The sequence below is a fragment of the Mobula hypostoma genome, chromosome 9, assembly GCF_963921235.1.
Source record: "Mobula hypostoma chromosome 9, sMobHyp1.1, whole genome shotgun sequence".
NCBI lineage: Eukaryota > Metazoa > Chordata > Chondrichthyes > Myliobatiformes > Myliobatidae > Mobula > Mobula hypostoma.
Window position 1 is genome coordinate 78,341,337 of NC_086105.1, and position 21,447 is coordinate 78,362,783.

Consider the following 21,447-nt stretch of genomic DNA (forward strand, 5'->3'; position numbering starts at 1 on the left):
CATACTTGAGAAAACTTTTAATATCCACTTTGATATTATTTACTAGCTTGCTGTCATAATTCATCTTTTCCATGCTATTCTGTTGAGCAATAACTAGGTCTACCCATTACCTCCCTCTGATGCCCCTCCTCCTCCTTCACTTTCTCTCATGGTCCACTCTCCTCTCCTATCCAAATTCCTCCTCTTTCATCACTTTACCTTTTCCATCTCCCCCTTACCTGGTTTCAACTATAACCTGCCAGCTTGTACTCTTTCCTTCTCCCCTCACATTCTTATTCTGGCTTCTTTCCCCTTCTTTTGCAGTCCTGATGAGGGAACTTGGCCCAAAAACATCAGCTCTTCATTCCTCTCCATAGATGCTGCCTGACCTGGTGAGTCGCTCCAGTATTTGTGTGTATTGCTCTGCTCTGAATTCCAGCATGTGCAGAATCTTGTTTTTATGATTTGCTGCTGCATCTGAGAGTCTGTTAGCATGCTGTAGGTTCACTGCTCAACCAGACAATATCAGTCTGTTCCTTCACATGATGTAATCTTCACAAACCACTCTACCACATTTCTGAGTCCATTCAGAGCATTATTGCCCAATGGTTGCCATGGTGGCATTGCAGTTAGTGCAATGCTATTTCAGCTCAGGATATCAGAGTTCAATTTCGATGTCATCTGTAAGGAGTCTATATGTCCTCCCTGTGGAATGCCTATGTCTTCTTCGGCTTCCTCCCACATTCCAAAGATGTACTGGATAGTCGGTTAATTGGTCATTGTCACTCAATGTCAGTAAGATGAAAGAGCTGATTGTTGACTTCAGGAAGGGTAAGACGAAGGAACACATAGCAATCCTCATGGAAGGATCAGAAGTGGAGAGAGCAGTTTCAAGTTCCTGGGTGTCAAGATCTCTGAGGATCTAACCGGGTACCAACATATCAATGTAGTTATAAGGAAGGCAAGACAATGATTATACTTCATTAGGAGTTTGAAGAGTTTTGGCATTTCAGCAAATACACTCAAAAGCTTTTATAGTTGTACCGTGGAGAGCATTTTGACAGGCTGCATCACTGTCTGGTATTAGGGGGGCAGGCTACTGCCCAAGACCAAAAGAAGCTGCAGAGAGTTGCTAAATCTAGTCAGCTCCATCTTGGATACTAGCCTACAAAGTACCCAGGACAACTTCAGAGAGCAGTGTCTCAGAAAGGCAGCGTCTATTATTAAGGACCTCTAGCACCTAGGGCATGCCCTTTTCTCACTGTTTATGTTCAGGTAGGAGGTACAAAAGCCTGAAGGCGCACACTTCATGTTTCAGGAACAGCTTCTTCCCCTCTGTCATCCGATTCCTAAATGGACATTGAACCCTCGGACACTACCTCACTTTTTAAAATATACAGTATTTCTGTTTTTTGCATATTTTTAATCCATTCAATATATTTATACTGTAATTGATTTATTATTTTTATTTTAGTTTTTAAATTTATTTTAATTTTTTTTTCAATGTATTACATTGAACTGCTGCTGCTAAGTTAATAAATTTCATGTCACATGCCAGTGATAATAAACCTGATTCTGATTCTGAATCTAAATTGTCCCGTGTTTAGGCTCGAGTTAAATCGGGGGTTGCTGGGCGACGTGACTCGAAGGGCCATAAGGGCCTATTCCGTGTTGTATCTGAATAAGTGCTAACAAATAAATCTTATGAATGCATTCACCGCTTTCTACTTTTAAGTTGGATTGTTTGAAATGATGTTAGAATTTACATTGCAGAAGCACTAACTGAACATACCCTGAATGCTGGAGTATGTAGGAGCTGATTACTTCAACTGCTTCCTGTATTTGCAGCTTTACATTTACTTTCTGAACTAATGCCCTTGCCTCAAAATCAGGCACTTTATTTTCCTGCATCTATTTTTCATTATGTAAAAAGGATCAAGCATAGACTTTATTCACCATATACATGTGTTAGGAGTTTGCTGTGGTGTGTTGGGGACAGGGTGTGACGTGCAACAAAAACAGCATTCAACCATTATACAGAATAGAGTTATATAAAATAAGTTAAAAGAAAATATGGTGGATATGGAATAAGCTGTAGATAACTGCATAAATACCAGCATGTATTTACAATGTAAACAGCATTATAAAAAGAGAGTTGTGGTGGGACTAACTACCATAGTTGATAAAATTAACTGGGAGAAGAAACTTTTAAGATGGCATGAAGTTTTTGTTCTAATAGCCCTATTTCAATTTCCAGAAGGGCCTTTTCAAAGAGGCTTTTGCTATGTGTGCAATGTCCATAATAATTTTTCCTGCAGTGATGGTAGACTGCAGCCAATGACCTTTTCTGCTGACCTGACAGTTTTCGTATATTGTGGGGAAAAAAGTGGCACCAAACCAGAGGTAACGGCTGATGTGAGAATACTCTCTACGATGGTAGTGTAGACGATATTGGAATCAGATATTTTTTCAGAAAGAAATAATCATTGACAATGTTTTTCTTTAGTTTCTTCCGGTAATTATATTACTTTGGTGTGATCAGATTTGACAGTTGCTCATTGTGCGCCAGACACTTCGATTGTGAGATGGACTTGATTGGTTTGGTGGTCTGGCCTGCCTTTTGCAGGCCATTTGCTGGTACGTGATTTGACTATGTGCCCTGTTGCTAGACATTGGTCTTCCCTCGTCTCTCTGCCCACTTCTTGTACCATGTCTGCTTTTTCCTCTCGATATCACTTCATGTGACTGATCTCTCTATACCTTATCCCCCCTCCATGTAGCCATTGTGTATCCTCCCTCCAGCAGTCTGTTCCTCTCTGCCTGTCCTCGCTGTCTCCCAGTACACCTCCAGCTTATGCCCTTCTCGTGAACTTAACATGGCTCTAGCAGGTCACTCCTCAGATTCCTGCGCTCCATTGAGAACTAACTGAGCCCATCCAATCTACCAGAGATTCTCCTTTCCTGGTAATACTCGTTCATCTCTTCTGCACTTTCTCTGGTGTAACCACATATTTCTTGTAGTGTGGAGACCAGAAGTGTACAGAATACACGTGTGACCTAACCAATATTTTGCACATCTTCAACATGATGTACCAACTGTTGTACTTAATGACTTCACCTATGAAGGCGAGAATACTGAATGGCTTATTTACCACCTTATCAATTGGTGTTGCCATTTTCAGGAAACTATCAACTTGTCCCATGGACTCTATATCAATGCTCCTAAAATCTCTTGTCGTTTACTGTATATGTCTTGCCAATATTTGACACCTACAAATGCATTACCTGACACTTGCCTGGCTTAATTTCTACCTGTCACCATGCCCAATTTTTCTGTGATCCTTGCACCCTGCCTCTCCTTTCCGTGGCTCTATCACTTTTTGTCAACACACTTACTAATCAGATCATCTACGTTCTCATCCAAGTGACGAGCAATCAATGTCCCAGCATTGATTCCTGTTGTATACCCCTGCTCAGACTTCTAGATAGAAAAGTAGTCCTTTGTCTCCCAACCCTGAGACAATTTTGGATCCGCAAGTTCCATGTGCTGTAACCTTTTGGACCAGCCTTCCATGCAGGATCTTGTCAAAAGCTTTGCTGGATTCTAGGTATACTACATCTATTGCCTTGGCTTCAATTTTCATGTTGATTGCTCTTTTTTTTAAAAGGTTTGCCAGCTCGAAAAGAATTTTATAACTTGTCCCAGTCTCTTAACTGCTGGTTAGTACAGTAACCACTGTGTTTTCACCCCTAGGGCAGGAAAGCATGCCCCTGTTCTGCTTGATGTGGGAGAGTGTTAAAGTCAATGAAGATACGTGAGAGATGGGAATGTTTTTTGTGAAAAAAGACTCGCCACATGAGTATATTAGTTTACTTTTACTGATTGTATGCATTGCCAGAACAGCTACACTACGTGATTCAGCATTGTAAGCATTCAGACTTGGAAATGACGGATTCATTAACATTATTTGTTCAGAAAAGTTCACACCATACAGCAAAGATTGTATCTTTCACAAGTGCTCAAAAAATTTGTAATTTTTGTTAAGGATGTACTGTTGCGAACTATAAAGTGAGTGTAGAGCTATTGCATCTTACTTTCAGAATTTTTGGTTGAATTAATCCTAAATCTTGATAGAATATTTTGAGAGAATTGGAATTGATGAGAGGTCTTTTTCGTTACGTGATTGTAGATTATTGAAATTACAAAAATGTGGAAATAGCCAAGCAGAAGGGAGGAAATACGAAAGCATTAAGAAAGACTGCATGGACAGACTCGATGGCTCAGTGGTTAAAATGTTTGCATATTGTACAATACTGTCAGATTGGAGCTTTGGTAGCTTTGAGTAGCATGAAAAGTTGTGCATTTAGTGGCATACAAAAATGCTTATTTCCACAGCTGATGGTTATGCAGGGAAGGTAAGTATATTTTTGCTGAGATGCTGTGTGAAAGCTCGCTAGTAGAGTATAAATAAGCTGCTATTTAAAATCAGTTTCCATTCAAATTCTGCAACAAGATTAGCAAAGAGAATTTGAAAAAGCGTCCGGAAGTATCGCCTACATGCAGGCTTAGCGGTGCATGATGTGGCAATTTGAGAGGAAGTGTGGCATTCTTCTTTGTCAGCACCCAGCTTTGTTAATAAACCTGTCCAAATAAGGCAAAAATAGGAACTCTAAAAAGAGACATCACTTGTCTTTCATTAATGTTAAGCTAATGATAGCATTTGACACTGATGGATACAGCAGTTGTAAGTATTTGAATGTATCTGCTCTTTATTAATTAAATTTGCAAGTCCAGATAGAATTTTTCATCTAGCATTTAATAATTAACATTTTGCATTATGGTACACAGTGGTTATAGGAAAAGATTAGCCTTTTATTAATTCTTCAGAGGTAGCTTTGACTTAAGTTAGAATTAATTTTATGCAAACACTTTGGTGAATTAAATTTTGGATTGTTTTGTCAAGAGTTACAGGTGTCATTTGTGAATATAACAATTGCTGTTTTGATTTGCCTGCTTAAGCAGTATCTTTAAACATTTCGTGTATGGCTGTATTTTTGTCAATTGTGTAGATATAGTAGTTTACCAGTGTATACATGTGCATATTGTGCTTGCTGTGTGTACTGTGTATTTTAGTTTAGTTGGTAATTTGTTTCAATTAAATGTATGTGATCAATTGAAGCCTTGAAAGGGTTCTTTAGACAATTTGTATGGGGCAACAGGTTTTCTTGTGGAGACAGATTTTTACTTATTTACATTGGGCAAAAAGCTGCATGATGCAGATTTGGGACGGGGTAGTGAAACACCCTAACAGCTTGAACTTCTGTGTCAAAGCCCCAGTTCCCAGTTTTGGTAGATGATTTTCTCACAACAAGAAAATAAAATAAAAGCTTTCAACAATGAATTCAGAAAACAAACATTCACTGCTTGTGTTGTGAAAACGGACGAGTTTTGATGAGAGGCCATAATCCTGTGATAACAACATCTCAGGTTTTCCCTGTTCAAGGATGCTGCCTGATTCACTGGGAATTTCTTGCATTCTGTTTTACTTCAGATTTCCGGCAACTGTAGTAGTGATCTGAATATCACAGTTGTAACATTGTTCTTCTTCTCCCGCTCTTTCTACTGTCATTTTAAAATATATATCTACTCTCGACAGATTATGAGTAATCAGTAAATGTTTACCATTTTCTCTTGGCTTCTGCCAACACTATTTGCATCACGGCGTACTCGATCACGAAGATTCTGTGTTGTCTATGCTCCTCCCCTGGTCTACCATGTTGTTTTTGAACTTTTTCTAGTTCTGATGAAAAGTAATTGACCTGAAGCTTTAACTGTTTTTCTCTAGACGGATGCTACATGTACGATATTTCAAGTATTTTGTTGTGTTTTGTAAAATATAAAGTTTGACTAAATTATGAGCTGTCTGTGAAATTTGTGCCCGCTTCCTAAAGACATGTTCACAAGGTTCAGTGGTTAATAATAACCTGGTGACAGAAGTCACAATGACACATTTGCCTTCTCTTTGTTAGTCACTTATTCCTGGTTATCAAACATTTTTAATGAAGTACCTTGCGTATCTAAATTTGATTTGAGCTTTTATGGTTTACTTAACCCAATGCCCACCCACCACATAGACTTGTCCAACTGAAATATCTAAGCCAGCTTGATTTTATCCTTAATTTGCTTCTCTGATGGGTCTGTTCCGGGCTAGAGTAGATGGATTTAATCTGCATGTGATTGTAATGGATTGCAGTGATTCAAGCTGATACTGGATGCCTAAAATAGAATTATCCCAACCTCGAGCACTGACAGTCCTGATTATCATCAGTATAGATAAATTTTTTTTGAAAGAAAACAATTAGAAGAGGAAAAGTATTAAAGTTTGGATTTAATTTTGATATGGTTATATGGCCTGCCAGTATTGTAGTTGTATCTGCACTGGACATCGAGGCGAGTGGACCCATGGCTGAATCCGGCTGGCTCCTTGCATATTTCCCATCTGTGCTGGGTTGTGTGTCGAGCTAGCAACTCAGCCTCGTAAGAAACAGACAAATGCTAAAGAAACAGCAATGTCGACGCCCGATGCGTCAGAAGACGCAGAGAGGAGCAACAATGGCTAAATAAGATTCTAATTATAATTAGTTGAGCTAATTTGCAAAGTAGTGAAAAACCATTATAGCTGAATGCTCTGGTACACCAAGAAGGTCCAGTTTGGTTTTCTAAATTGCTGTTCACAGAACAGGTTCTCATATGTATATCAATCAATTCTCCACTATTGTGAAAGCAAGCAGCATTCCTATTGCATATAAAAGGTAAATTCAGGAGTAAAATAGAGAAATAGAACATAATAGAGAAATAGAACATAGAACGTATAGAACAAGAACAGGCCCTTTGGCCCACAATGTTGTGCTGAACCAGCTAAAAAGTAACTGGAAAAAACCCCCAAAAACTAATCCCTCCTACCTGTGCAATGTCCATATCCATATAAATAACAATACACACAAAATGATGCTCCCTGGCCTGTTGAGTTCCTCCAGCATTTTGTGTATGTTGCTTAGATTTCCAGCATCTGCAGATCTTCTCTTGTTTGTAAATAAATAACAAATGTTGAATATATTATATATTCTCAGACTGCTAGAAGCAGCAAATAATTTGATTGCAATACAGCTTTTCATATAGGTTTATTTAGTGAGATGAATTTTATTTTCATTTTAACAACTTGACATTTCCTGTTCTGTTACTTCCTGCTTATTGTTTGGCCAATTTTAAACAAAGTTTGCAAAGGCAGTTTTTATTAAGTTGAGGTATCAATGTTTGTACTAAAATGCCTTGGTGATAAATAGCCTTCTGAATCATTTTAATCTTTCTGTAACAAAAGTTACAATATTGTTAATGCACCAGTGGCAATAACTTCCCTTTTCCTTTCACTTGAGCTTGCACAAATACAATTTTGATTAAGTATCCTTCGATTTCCCCCCCCCCGCCCAAATTACGGAATATTTAGGTATCACAGTCAAGTTTAAGTTTATTGCCATAAGCATACATATATAGGGTATAAATGCCATGGAAATTAGCTTTTGCCACACATTACATTACAATAATAACAAATATGTTAATATTAAATTAAGCAAATTAACATAATATGGGTGCAAAAATATGTTATGAAATTGTAAAGTGCCTGTCTTTACTAGTTGATACTTTGCTGTGGGGGTGTGCAGACAAAATAAAAAATAGGTAATTTTTGATTTAAGAAGTTCCTGTTCAGCTTTTTATTTTAATTAACAAGATGAGAAGGATGTGAGATTAGCATTATTGCTAAATACTTGAAATGGTAAGTAATTTAGATTAAGTCCTTTAAATAAGGTTTATAAGGTCCTATGATACCAGGCATCTACAAACTAAATTGCATGAAGACATTTACAGAACAATGAAGGCAGTTGATTGACTTACACAGTGCCATACACCCTTGTGCAATACCTGCTTTTCTTCTAAATGACATTCCAGTTGAATCTTGGGAATAGGATGCCAGTCAAGCAAGCTGCTTTTTCCTGAATGTGGAGAAAATTCCTGACCTGTGCCTGATGGATGATGGAAGGGCTGTGATGTGTTTTAGGGGAGGGGATGATGTAGCATGCAGATCTGCTTCACAGTACTCCTCAACCCTGATGCTCTTTCTATAAAATTTGCATGTTCTCCCTATTACTTGTACACTGAGTAAGAATGACAATGGAGTAGCAAGTAACACACATCAAAGTTGCTGGTGAACGCAGCAGGCCAGGCAGCATCTATAGGAAGAGGCGCAGTCGACGTTTCAGGCCGAGACCCTTCGTCCTGACGTCGGCCTGAAACGTCGACTGCGCCTCTTCCTATAGATGCTGCCTGGCCTGCTGCGTTCACCAGCAACTTTGATGTGTGTTGCTTGAATTTCCAGCATCTGCAGAATTCCTGTTGTTTATGGAGTAGCAAGTGTTGCGTCAGTCACAGTACATGCCTGGGAACTTGTAGAGCAGCAAACATATGGGCCTCCCGAGATGAAAAACATATTCACTCAAAAGCCACGCAAAAAGAATCTCTTCCATGCTAGAAGGTGTGATTGATTCGCCATGCAATCAATGGGTCTTTTGCGCACTTGCCACATTCTCATGAATGATCTAATGTGGATCACTCCATGTGAATGTTTGTGTTTCCGTCAGCATCCTAAAAATGCCTGGGTTCATCAATCAATTGACCAATGTAAATAGTCGCTAATATGCAGACGATTCTTAGAATCTGGAAGAAATTTAATGGATGATTGAAATTGAATGCTTTATAGTAGAGACTTGATGAACTGATGAGTTGCTTCTAAGCTACGTGATTAACTCTCCATATTAAGCCTCTGATGAGGTCTTGTTACCACAGTATTTAGGTACTTAGTTGAGTTTGCAATGATTCTATGGTAATAACATTGAATATCAAGGGTAGTGGCTAGACCATCTACCTGCCACCATGCTGGAATATTACTTGGGCTTTGCAGCATCCAGACCTGGACTTACTTGTTGACTGAAGACTTGTGAATTTAATTGACCATTGTACAGTCATCAGTGCAACACTCACAACACGCTGGAGGAACTCAGCAGGTTGGGCAGCATCCGTGGAAACGATCAGTCAATGTTTCGGGCCGGAACCCTTCATCAGGACACTGATAGTTTGGCACATACTAGAAGGGCTGAGATGGCCTGTTTCCATGCTGTAATTGATATATGGTTATATGGTTATACTTCAACCTTGTCAATAGCACGCAGGTGGTGGGCTTTGTCATTGATGAGGATAGGAATGTACTTGCTATTAGCTCCCTAACAGTTAACTGTTTTACTGTCCACCATTCATAACTAGCTACAGTATACCAGGATTGTAGGGTTTTGATTTTGTTTGTTGATCGGGCCGTTATTAGCTCTATCTGTTGCTTGTTTTTTTGTGCTGTTAACACTTCACCAGGTTGGCACCTTGCTTTTAGAAATGCCTGATGCTGCTCCTAACTTTTGACTCTTCATGAAACCAGAGTTTATTGTAAAAGTAGAGTGAGGGATGTACTAGGCCACAAGGTTGCGCACTGCAGTGATCAGTGTTCTGTTATTGATTGTTCACAGTGCTTCCATGATGTCCAATTCAGATTGAAAACAATCCCATTTAGTGCTACACAACAATGAAAGGTATCATTGTGCACTTTTGTCTGTGTATTGCTGAGGACAAGGCCCGATAGTTATGCTCCTCCATTATCAGTTTGCTCCCATGCTGTTATAGATCTAGTCTGGGAAGCATGACCCTATGCTTTAATGAGTTTATAAGAGCAGAATTAGGCCATTCAGCCCATTGATCATGGCTGATCTATTTCCCTCTCATTTCCATTCTCCTGCCTTCTCCCTGTAACATTTCACGCCCCGACTTATCAAGAATCTGTCAACTTCTGTCTTAAATTCACCCATTGACCTGGCCTCTGCAGCTGTTTATGGCACTGAATTCCACAGTATAGCTTTATAGGATAGATTTCCCAATTTGCTACTGGTCACTAGATGTTTGTAAGGCAGGCTAGGGATGTATTCATGCATCCTGAAACATTTTGATATTTTTCTCACAAAGCATGAACTACTGCTCACTAATATGCACTATTCCTGTGGAGGAAAATTGGGTGGTGTATAGACTTTCTAGTTGCATTTATATGCATTACATAATTCAGTGTTTTCCTAAAGTTTTTACATTGGTTTGCTATAGTGTCCTCGAGGTTTAGAGAAGATGGAAACCTGCTTATTCATTTAACCTTTGCATTTAATTTTAACTTTTTAAACTTGAGTTTGGTTCCTTGGAATCTAACTTGGGCATAGCTGAAATGAGGGGAGCAAATTTATTTACTTGTATGCTTTAATTGGCTGCTATAAACTTCTGTTTTTTCCCTCAATTCAAGCCTCTGGTGATATTTAGATCATAAGACAGGAGCAAAATTAGGCCATTTGGACCATTGACCCTGCTCTGCCAGGGTCAGGGCTGATTTATTTCCTCTCAAATCCATTCTCCTGTCTTCTCTTGTAATATTTGATGTCCTTACTAATCAAGAACCTAACAAACTCCAATTTAAATACATCCAATGACTTGGCTTTCACAGTTGTCTTTAGCACTGACTTCCACAAATTGACCATCCTCTGCCTGAAGAAATTACTGGTCATCTCTTTTCTAAAGGGACACCCTTCTCTGAGGCTGTGTCCTCTGGTCCTTGACTCTCCCACTATAGAAAACATCCTCTTCACGCCCACTTGATCTAAGTCTTTCAATATTCAGTAGGTTTCAATGAGATCCTCCTCATTCTTCTAAACTCGAGCAAGTGCAGGACCAGAGCCATCAAATGCTCCTCATAGATTATATTATGAGGACACACAGTCCTCTTTTATTGTCATTTAGTAATACATGCATTAAGAAATGATACAATGTTTTTCCAGAATGATATCACAGAAACACATGACAAACCAAGACTCAAAAACTGACAAAAACCACATAATTATAACATATAGTTACAACAGTGCAAAGCATACCGTAATTTGATAAGAACAGACCATGGGCACGGTAAAAGTCTCAAAGTCTCTCGAAAGTCCCATTATCTCACGCAGATGGTAAACCTCCAGTGCCGCCAACTTGCCGATGCAGCATACTGGAAGCATCCGACCACAGTCGAACTCCGAGTCCGTCCGAAAACTCCGAGCCTCCGACCAGCTCTCCGACACCGAGCACCATCTCGGCCGAGCGCTTCGTCCCCGGCCCTGGCAACAGGCAGTAGGCAAAGCCGAGGATTTGGGGCCTTCGTCTCCGGAAATTCTCAATCGCACAGTAGCAGTGGCAGCGAAGCAGGCATTTCAGAAGTTTCTCCAGATGTTCCCCTGTGCTTCTCATGTCCGTCTCCATCAAATCAGGATTGTGCATGGCCCCCTAGTTACACATACGATATTCATTTGGAACGGCCACGCACACTGCGTTGTGCCGCCATCTTCTCCTCCCTCCTCTATATCAGTCCATTCATTCCCAGGATCATTCTTGTGAACCTCTTTTGGACGCTTCTCCAATGGCAGTATATCCTTCCTTAAATTATAGCCTCAAAAGTGCTCCCAGTACTCCAAATGTGGTCTGACCAATGCCCCAATGCCTGATGAAGCATTGGAGGGGGTTATGAGTAATCTCCTGCTTTTGCAGAGGAAGTAAGTGTGTGTGTGTGTCTTTTTCTCATTTGATTGAAGATAATTTCTGTCACTTTTGCTCTGTAACTATTTGTGTTGCTTCTGCAAAAGTGCCCCTTGTTTTTTTCCCCTATTTCCTGTAAAAGTAAACTTAAAAATTGCCAAATTAGGAAGTGACCAATGAGCAATCCTCATTTGACTACATATATAATATTAGATTTAATTTTTGATTTGTTGAATGAAAAGTAGAGTGGCTGTTGTTGTTAACATGGCATCACCTCTTTCACTAGCTACTAAGCAAATTTCTCTCAATACTCAACTGATGAGGGCATGTTTTTCTTGTTTCTGCTATGAGTATTTTACTGTATATTTAAAAATGTTGTTCAAACGCAAACTCCTTCTCCATGAGAAGTTTCAATGTAATGCCTTTAACATAAAGTATCACAAGATGTGAAGTTTAACACAGTCCAAATTTGATGTTAGGACAGATGGTCCACATACATGTATTCATCACTGCCTCAGTTTAACTTCTAAAATTTTTGACTCTAACTTTTATTTCCTCGATTTAACTTTACAACTTTTCCTCATTGGCACTCACCTTCTGCATTCTCGTCATTGTTAATATTTTCCATTATTTTTAGTTGTTTCAACAATGTGGTTGAGTTTGGTTTTGTTTAACCAATATTCAAGAGTGAAAAAGGATCTAGTGCTTTCCTGGTGTAGATGACAAATAAACTAATTGGGTACAGGTATCTATTTTAATTGACGTTTTGATGACAAAATCAAACCAAACGGATACACCTCCTGTGTTCCTTGATGCGGCTTTCCACCGTGTGCCCCATCTGGCTGATGTACGCTGCTCTGCATTCACAGGAAATCCTGTAAACGCCAGCCTTCCTGAGTCCCAGGTAATCATTGAACCACATAAGCTGTGATTTGAGTCTCCTTACAGGTTTGTAGATGGTATTTTTGGCAGTGTGAGAACATTGCATTCGCAGTGGCCATAGGATTGGCTTTGGCACAAAGCTACTTTTGAGACCATCTGGTGAAGGAAGCTATTGAAATAAAATGAGAGCAAAAGAATTTCAACAAAGAGGAAGGTCTTGCTCTAAGTAAGAGCTGGAATTTGATTCTAAACAAGGTGTGACAGTGGAAACATGATTTGGATATAAAATATAAAGGCATCTGTTAGTCTTGTGAGACCATGGATCTGCGCCTGGAAAGTCTTCACTCTCCAGGGCGCAGGCCTGGGCAAGGTTGTATGGAAGACCAGCAGTTGCCCATGCTGCAAGTCTCCCCTCTCCACGAAGCCAATGTTGTCCAAGGGAAGGGCATTAGGACCCATACAGCTTGGCACCAGTGTCGTCGCAGAGCAAAGTGTGATTAAGTGCCTTGCTCAAGGACACAACACGTTCCCTCAGCTGGGGCTCGAACTGACGACCTTCAGGCAGCTAGTCCAATGCCTTAACCACTTGGCCATGTGCCCACACTATGATTGGATAAGGACTAACCAATCAGGAGGGATGGGTGACGGTATAAATACCACCGGACTAGACGTGATCAGGCATCATCCCTGATGAAGATGGCAGAGTTTGTCATCAAAACATTGGTTAAAATCGCCTGTACCTGGCTGGAAGCCCAAGAAGCGTTTATCCAAGAGTGAAGTTCAAATCAATGTCTAGTGATTGGTTAACCACAAAACATATTGCTGTAACGTTCTTCAGTTAACTAATTGAAATTTATCCTGACCTATGACCTTGTACCTTGTGACCCTATTTTAAAAATGTAGAATGAAATAGGATTTTTCCTCTGGCTTTGCTTAATTAGTGAATATCTTAATGTCTGCATGTTCCAGAGTTCAAGCCATATAGGGTGTTGTTGCAGCTGGGTTTTGTGGAAAAGGTGGGTAAAATACTTGTGGTACAATTGAATGTGAAAGTAGATTAGGATTTGTGAACTGTTGAAAATTTTGTACAATAGTGTAGCTCCTATTAATCTTTTGTGGTACAGAATGTATTAATACTTTTGCTTGAAAAAGATACCTTGTTAGGAGAGAAAAATGATTTTTCTGCATATGAAACTGAGAAAAGGGGATTTAAAAAAACTTGTCAACTGCTACAGTAATAGATTGGACAGTTGCCTTCATTCTCTGAAAGCACATATTTTGTGTTGAAAGGTCTTTTATATCAGAATATCGCTTTGAGTGAGGTGAAGTTCCTTTGGTCCTTGCTAAATGCAGTGAAACATTTATTTTAAACCTCTATATACTGTACATTCAAATGCTGTTTGGAGTCATTCCAGTAATATTGTCTTGGTCCAGGAGATAACGAATGTCGGATATTGGTTCTCTCTTTAGCATTTCTTATCTGTGTTTATATAATTGGTGCGGAAGAGCTTTGGCCTAAATCAGAACATTATCTGGAAAAGTAATTTAGGATTTATTTTTGGTATTTACTGATTTTTGAATTTGTTCCAGTTATTTTTGGGTTGCGTGTATTGTAGTATGATTTACCAAATTCATTACAGTACCATACTGATTGTCACAGGAGATAGGTGAGTTCAAACCCAGTTTGCTGCAGAGTTTGTACTCAGTTGCTTCAGATAGAATTCATAAATATAAATTAGACTGCAGGGTTTTAATAAACTCCTCCTGACCTTAATGTCCAACTTAACCTGCTCTACTGATTTGTGAATTGAAATCCAGGGCTGTGATTAACTGTTAACATGACCTTTAAAACATGCCCTGATGTATTTGACTTGCTTTTCCTTCAGTACCACTCTTGGTTTATATGAGATCTAGAGAACATTCTGATATTACAGAAACAAATGTGTATGTTATATAGGTTTGAAATTCAATGTGGTATTGCATTTTTATTGTAAACAAAAGAGGGCCTGAAGGCTCTTGCCTCGAAACATTAGCTCTTCATAGATGCTGCTTGACCTGCTGACCTCCAGCATTTTGTGTGTGTTGCATTGTTATGATATTGGACTGAAAAATGATGCAATAAGTACTAAGTTGACAGCAAAATCTGTAGTGTCCTCCCTTCCTTTCCAGTCCTGATGAAGGGTCTCGGCCTGAGATAGTGAATGTTTGTTCATTTCCATGGATGCTGTCTGACTTGCTGAGTTCCTCCAGCATTTTATCTGTGTTACTTTGGATTTCCAGCATCTGCATAATTTCTCGTGTTTGTGTTGTGCCATGACTTTACATGTGACATAAACATAATAACATATAAAATAAAATCAAGAAGGAATTTGAAGTTTATTGTTGGATTGGAATAGCTGCTCTGCCATGTAGTAAAATCATAGCTGATCTTGTAACAGTATATTATATTTTCATCCTCTGAATTCTCAGTATCTCAGTCCTTATATACTGAGTGGCTGATCCTGCACAGCTCCTGTGAGCAGAGAATTTCAAAGATGGATAGTCTTTATGTCTAGAAATGTGTTCTCATCCTAGTCCTGAATTATGAGATGGGGACTTATAGTTCTGTACAACAGCCAGAAGAAAATCCTTGCCCCTCACTCTTCAAAACCTGTAAAAAAAAATTCTTGATTGTTTAAAATTTGGATTCTACTGTTCATTCCCAGGTAGTTTGATTTTTTTTCCCCTTTGATAGTCTCATAGATATCCTTAAGAGTCTTTTCATATTCTTTCTTAGCTGTTCTGTTCTTTTTAACCTCATCTTAACTTCTATTCCAATCATCTCATTTAGCCCTAATATTAATATCGGGCTCTTTTTATGTATGTTTTATTTTATCGATTGAACTCTTACCTCTAGTCTTGAAGTCAATGCAATTTCTAGCCTGACAGTTCCCTTTTAATTACTTCCGATAATTATCTACACAGTTAATTTGGACAGGATTCATGAATGCCTTAGAAACAGAAAACCTACAGCACAATACAGGCCCTTCGGCCCATAAAGCTGTGCTGAACATGTCCTTACCTTAGAAATTACCTAGGGTTACCCATAGCCCTCTATTTTTCCTAAGCTCCATGTACCTATCCAGGTGCAGTCGACGAAGGGTCTCGGCCTGAAATGTCGACTGCACCTCTTCCTAGAGATGCTGCCTGGCCTGCTGCGTTCACCAGCAACTTTGATGTGTGTTGCTTGAATTTCCAGCATCTGCAGAATTCCTGTTGTTTACCTATCCAGGAGTCTCTTAAAAGACCCTATTGTACCTGCCTCCACCACTGTCGCCGGCAGCCCATTCCACGCATTCACCACTCTCTGCGTAAAAACACTTACCCCTGACTTCTCCTCTGTACCTACTTCCAAGCACCTTAAAACTGTGGCCTCTCATGCTAGCTATTTCAGCCCCAGGAAAAAGCTCTGACTATCCACACGATCAATGCCTCTCATCATTTTCTATAAAATTCTTCAACATTGAACCTGAGTGTATTTGTTGTTTGCCAAATACTTGATGCTTTTGAGCAGTGGAGACCATCTCAGTATATTTATCTAAATGTACTGAGTCCCCCACCCCCATTGGGGTCTTGGCCCTACATGTCGACTATTTATTCCCTTCCATAACTGCTGCCTGACATGCTGTGCTCCTCTAGCATTTTATGTGTGTTGCTCTGGATTTCTGCAGAATCTCCTGTGTTTATGTATAAAGGTAGTTAAAAATAACATCAGTTTTAATGGTTGCTTATTTATATTTCCCCATTTATCCGTAATACAACTCCAACTCATTTTCACAGCTCAGAGGGTGCTGAATAGCCCACTCCTGTTCCTGTTCTTAAGTTCTGTGATGAATTGCATCATTTCCTCATAATGTTTTAACTTTGGATGTAGTACACTTGAATTTCCCAAAGTTCCAGTGATTTGATAGAAAGCACCTACTCCACCTTACTCTATCTAAACAATAATTCCCAGCACTAATGAAATCCCAAAAAAAATCTAGTATAAATGTTGCTGTTCACTTGTAGCTATTGATATTTTGTTTCAAAGGTTTTCTTCATTTACATTCCAGATTTTCATTTTTATCTATTCCTATAAAGCTTTGTATTTAGTGGTTCACTAGAGCTTCCTTTATTCTCCATTTTATCTGGCAAATGTTCTTTCAAATGAGCTTTCTGTCAGTTCGAACAGAATCTTTAGTCTTTCCACCTAATCCAACTGTAGACAACTCCTGATCTACAAGCAGTTTAAAGGAGTGCCAGGGAATCTCATCATCATTATGTGCCATCTTATATGACGTAGGCAATCATGGTCAATGACCATGATTGTTCTTGGCAAAGTTTTCTACAGATGTGGTTTGCCATTGCCGCCTTCTGGGCAGTGTCTTTACAAAATGGGTGACCCTGGTCATTATCAGTATTCTTCAGAAATTGTCTGTCTGGGGCATAATCAGGACTTCTGATATGTACCAGTTGCTCATTCAATCATCTGCCCAGGGAATACTATTCAAATGAATTAAAAAATCAAAATGTGATTGTGTATATCTGGCTTTCTCAACTTTGTTTTATAAATTGTCGGTCTGTTTCAGTTACCTAGAGCACCTGAAGGAGAAGTTTTTATGCTGCAGTGGAAAATAGTAGTATCACTAAGAAATGAGAACATTTGAGCATGACAAATTGCAAAAAAACCTTGATCTTGTTTATACATTATCCTTGATTTGTAAATTATGTCATCAACCTGGAAAGAAACAATTATGACAGATATATATCATAGTGGATTCTGGTTAATTGGGACGCATCAGAACCAGTACATTTGACCCATTGAAACAACTGCTCCAATTAGCCAAAGTTTCATGGAAGTAGTTCAAAAGCTATTTTTAAAAAAAGACAAACTACTGTTTAATTGAGTATCAAATTATGCATTTAAATGAAATGCAGAATAAACAAGACTCCTATCAAAATTACTACAATGCTATAAAACTGTATTAGTTCCTAATAGTTATCAATAGAGGAATATATTCAGTGTACGCTGATGTGTTCTTTTGATTGTAAATGACCAAGATCAGCGTAGATACATAGTGTAGATAATGAACTGCCTTCATGCAATGCTTTCAACGATTTCACCCTCTAAATCTTCATTTAATTGTAAGATTCAAGATGATCAAAGATGATCAAGTCAATACCTTCAAATTTTTTGTAGTTCCTAACTTGTTGAAATAGTTAAATTATTCTTTTTCACTCCTAGCCATTTCTGGCATCTCTAGCGCCTGCATGCTTGAAACCACAATGAGCAAAACAGTTCTGAATTGTCTTACTGTTTATTACTCACCACATGTCAGTATGAAAAATCACTTGCATTTGAACACAAACTGCTGCACAACGTGCACATGACTGACACTAGTCAGAAAATGTTTGGCACTAATCCTGCCCTATTAACCAATATAGTGTCCCAAATAAACGAAGGGAGACTCAGCTATTTTCTTGATATTGTATGTGTGTGTGTGTATGCACACACAGCCATGGTAAAACTGATAGTGCCTTGGGAAGACTGGTTTGAGGAGGCGTTCAAGCATAAGAAGGCCAAATACCAGGAGCTGGTAGAGCAGTGCCAGAGTCAGGAGTGAAGGGTCTGTGAGGCTCTAGACACGGGGTGCAGAGGTTTTGCTGGCTTCTCGCTGTGCAAAACCTACTTTTTCTTTAACATAACGGAGCTGCAAAGAGAAGAGCTATCACAGAGGCTGCTGAATGTGCCTCTAGATAGCTATGGAGATATATACGTGTGTATGTGAGCTCCATTAAACTGGCAGTGAAGATCAGAAGACCACACTGCAGATGCTGTAAGTCAAAAACAAAGCAAAAGCAAAAAACACTTAGCAGATCCAGCAGTATCTGTGGAAATTGAAACAGAGTTAAAGGCACTTCATTAGATTGTCCTTAAGAAGAAATGTTAACAATACTACCTAATCGGGAGGAGAAGATGGCAGCGCGACGCAGCTTGCAGCGGCCACTCTGGTGAATGATATCTGTTATCTGTCAAGTAGGGTGCCATGCACAATCCTGATTTGATGGAGACAGACATGAGAGCACGGCGGAACATCTGTGAAACTTCTGAAATGCTTGCTTCGCTGCCGCTGTTACTGTGTGATCCAGAATCTCCGGAGGGGAAGGCCCCGAGTCCTCGACTTTGCTTGTTGCTCAGTGGCTGGGGCGGGGTTGAAGCGCTCGGCAGAGATGGTGCTCGGTGTTGGAGGGCTGGTCGGAGGCTCGATGTTTTCGGATGGACTCAGAGTCAGCTGTGGTCGGGTGCTTCCAATGCATTGGCAAGTTTGCGCACTTGGCAGGGAGAGTTTCTCCCTTCTGTTTGCATGAGATGATGGGGCTGTCGGGACTCGAGGCTTTTTCTTACCGTGCCCATGGTCTGCTCTTTATCAAATTACGGTATTGCTTTTCACTGCTGTAACTATATGTTATAATTACAAACAACAGGAATTCTGCAGATGCTGGAAATTCAAGCAACACACATCAAAGTTGCTGGTGAACGCATTATGTGGTTTTGTCTGTTTTAGTCTTGGTTTGTCCTGTGTTTCTGTGATATCTTTCTGGAGGAACATTGTATCATTTTTTAATGCATGCATTTCTAAATGACAATAGACGAGGACTGCATGTCCTCATAATCTAGAAAAATCTAATCTAATCTGCTAAATTTGTCTTTTTTTCTGTTCTCATTAAGTTAGTATTCCTTCTCTCTCCTTTCTGTTCTCTTCGTATGTTAAAATATTATGATCTGTAATTCCACAGAATAGTTAGCAACCTTTTAGAAACTTCCATCTGTTTAGAAACAGGGTAGTGGTGGGAACTTACATAGGCTGTAGCTGCACCTGGTCTTCGGTGGGAAATGTGGAATAATATTTGCTTTAGTCCTCTGTCTCCTTCAGTTTTTTTTTCTGCATTACATTGGTGATTGTCTATTTTTTCAGTATGTTAATAATGCTTTGTGTCCTCATACAAAACTCAAAAATTTAATTTTTTGATGCCAGTTTCCACCATGTTCTCACCTTCCAGCACTTCTCTTTCTGGGTCTCTCTCTCCAACCTCCCCCCCACCCCCCTCCCAGCTCCCTCCTGCCCTAGGAAGATTATCATATATTCACTTAGCCCAGAGGAACTCGGTTTATTAATATACTCGACTCTTGATTGTGCAGCTAGTTTAACTGTTTTCAAGTTAATGATGTGAAGCAAGGAAAAATGAAATCTACACTTCTGTGTCTAACTCAAAGTAAATTTATTGTCAAAGTACATACATGTCACCATATACAACCCTGAGATGTCTTTTTTGCAGGCATACACAGTAAATCCAAGAAACACAATAGAATCAAAGACGGCACCCAACGGAATGGACAGACAGCCCAAAGGACAACAAACTATACAAATACAAAACAAAAACAAAACAATAAATAAATGAGCAATAAATATTGATGAAGAGATGAAGATTCCTTGAAAGTGAGTCTATAGGTTATGGGAACTCTTCTCGTGATAAGAAGATCCTTAGTTTTCCGACTTCCTTCTCTAGCTGTAGTGGGCTGAATTTGGGTATGCGTGATAGCTAGGTGATTTTCTGATGCTTATTGCTGTTAGCCATGTTGGGGTGGACAGTTTGCTCTTTATAACGAGCTAGATTCCATTTGGCACTGGAGATGTGAGATGCCTCAAGATGACATTGAGCCCATGAGTCAGTGACTTTGTTGGTGATTACCCTGGCCTGAATTAGCATACTCCTGAAGATTGCGAAATTGTTGCGCCTCCAAGTAGAAAATGCTCTGGTAAAACGTGGGGTGGATAGGATAGAATACTTGAGGGCTTGGAGCAGGTACTCACTGTGGTTGCAAAGAGAGGGAAGGACCTTAAAGCAGCATGGCATGCGCCCAGTTCCTGCCGCTTGTTCAGGTGCATGCTCTTTGCATAGATCTGCAGCACAGTCAAGCTGCTGAAGGCTTGGTTGGTACAGTGGATGAAGCCCTTCGTATTGATAGTACTGAGCTTTGAAGAATACCCTTGATCGTCGTGGACATCTATTGATGTGGTTACCTTGTTTTTGTATTATCTGTTAGTCTTGATAGTAAGAGCCAGCTGTACATTGTAGCCTAGTGTAAAGTCCACATTTATAAAGCAGACTGACCAGAGGTTATTTGAAAAATTCCATTCTGATTAACATAAAGTAACTTTTTGTGCTACTTAAATGATATTGTTATAAGTACTTTCTCCTAAGAAGATATAAGGCACAGTAAAATGTGATGGACAATAAGACAAAGGACCATTCAGCCCATTCAATCTCTGCCATTCCATCTTGGTTGATTTATTATCGCGCTCAACCCCATCTTCTTGCTTTTATTTGTAACTTTTGACACTCTTACTCATCAAGAACCCATTAAATTCTGCTTTAAATATACCCAATGACTTGGCCTCCACAATTGTTTGTGGTAATGAATTCCACAGATTCACCACCCAATGGCTAAAGAAATTCCTCCTCATCTTCATTCTAAAAGGAGGATGTACCCTCTGATCCAAGACACTCCTACTATAGGAAAATAGCAGAAAACAAATTAGCATGGCAAAAAATAAAGTGCAAAGCAGGAAATCTTTTCCTTGGGTAGTCCCTTGGACTCCAGGACGACTTGCTTCCTCAAATGTTCTGAGCTGCAGGAGTTGTTTGTTTCTGCACTGATGTGTACTGCCCTCAAGTGTTTACATTGTGTTGTAGGAAATTGTGCTTTTGTGCTTCATTCTGAAATTTTTAATTCGGGTAACAACTGTTCAAAATAACATTGGAAGTCAGTACAACACACACAAAATGCTGGAGGAACTCTTTGG

At 39.4% G+C, this 21,447-nt stretch overlaps 1 protein-coding gene across 12 annotated transcripts in view; it reads left to right on the forward strand.

Moving 5' to 3' along the window:
* The window catches only part of LOC134351811 (CYFIP-related Rac1 interactor B), a 197,088-nt gene that overhangs the window by 62,621 nt on the left and 113,020 nt on the right, over window positions 1–21,447 (forward strand). The window contains exon 2 of one of the 12 annotated variants that reach the window (XM_063058519.1): window positions 304–371. The exons of 10 other annotated variants lie outside the window; for them this stretch is intronic. The gene's annotated coding sequence lies outside the window, so the exon portion shown is untranslated. Of the gene's footprint in view, window positions 1–303; window positions 372–4,644; window positions 4,725–21,447 lie in introns of those variants that run through there. One more of the 12 variants, XM_063058520.1, reaches the window with a different exon arrangement.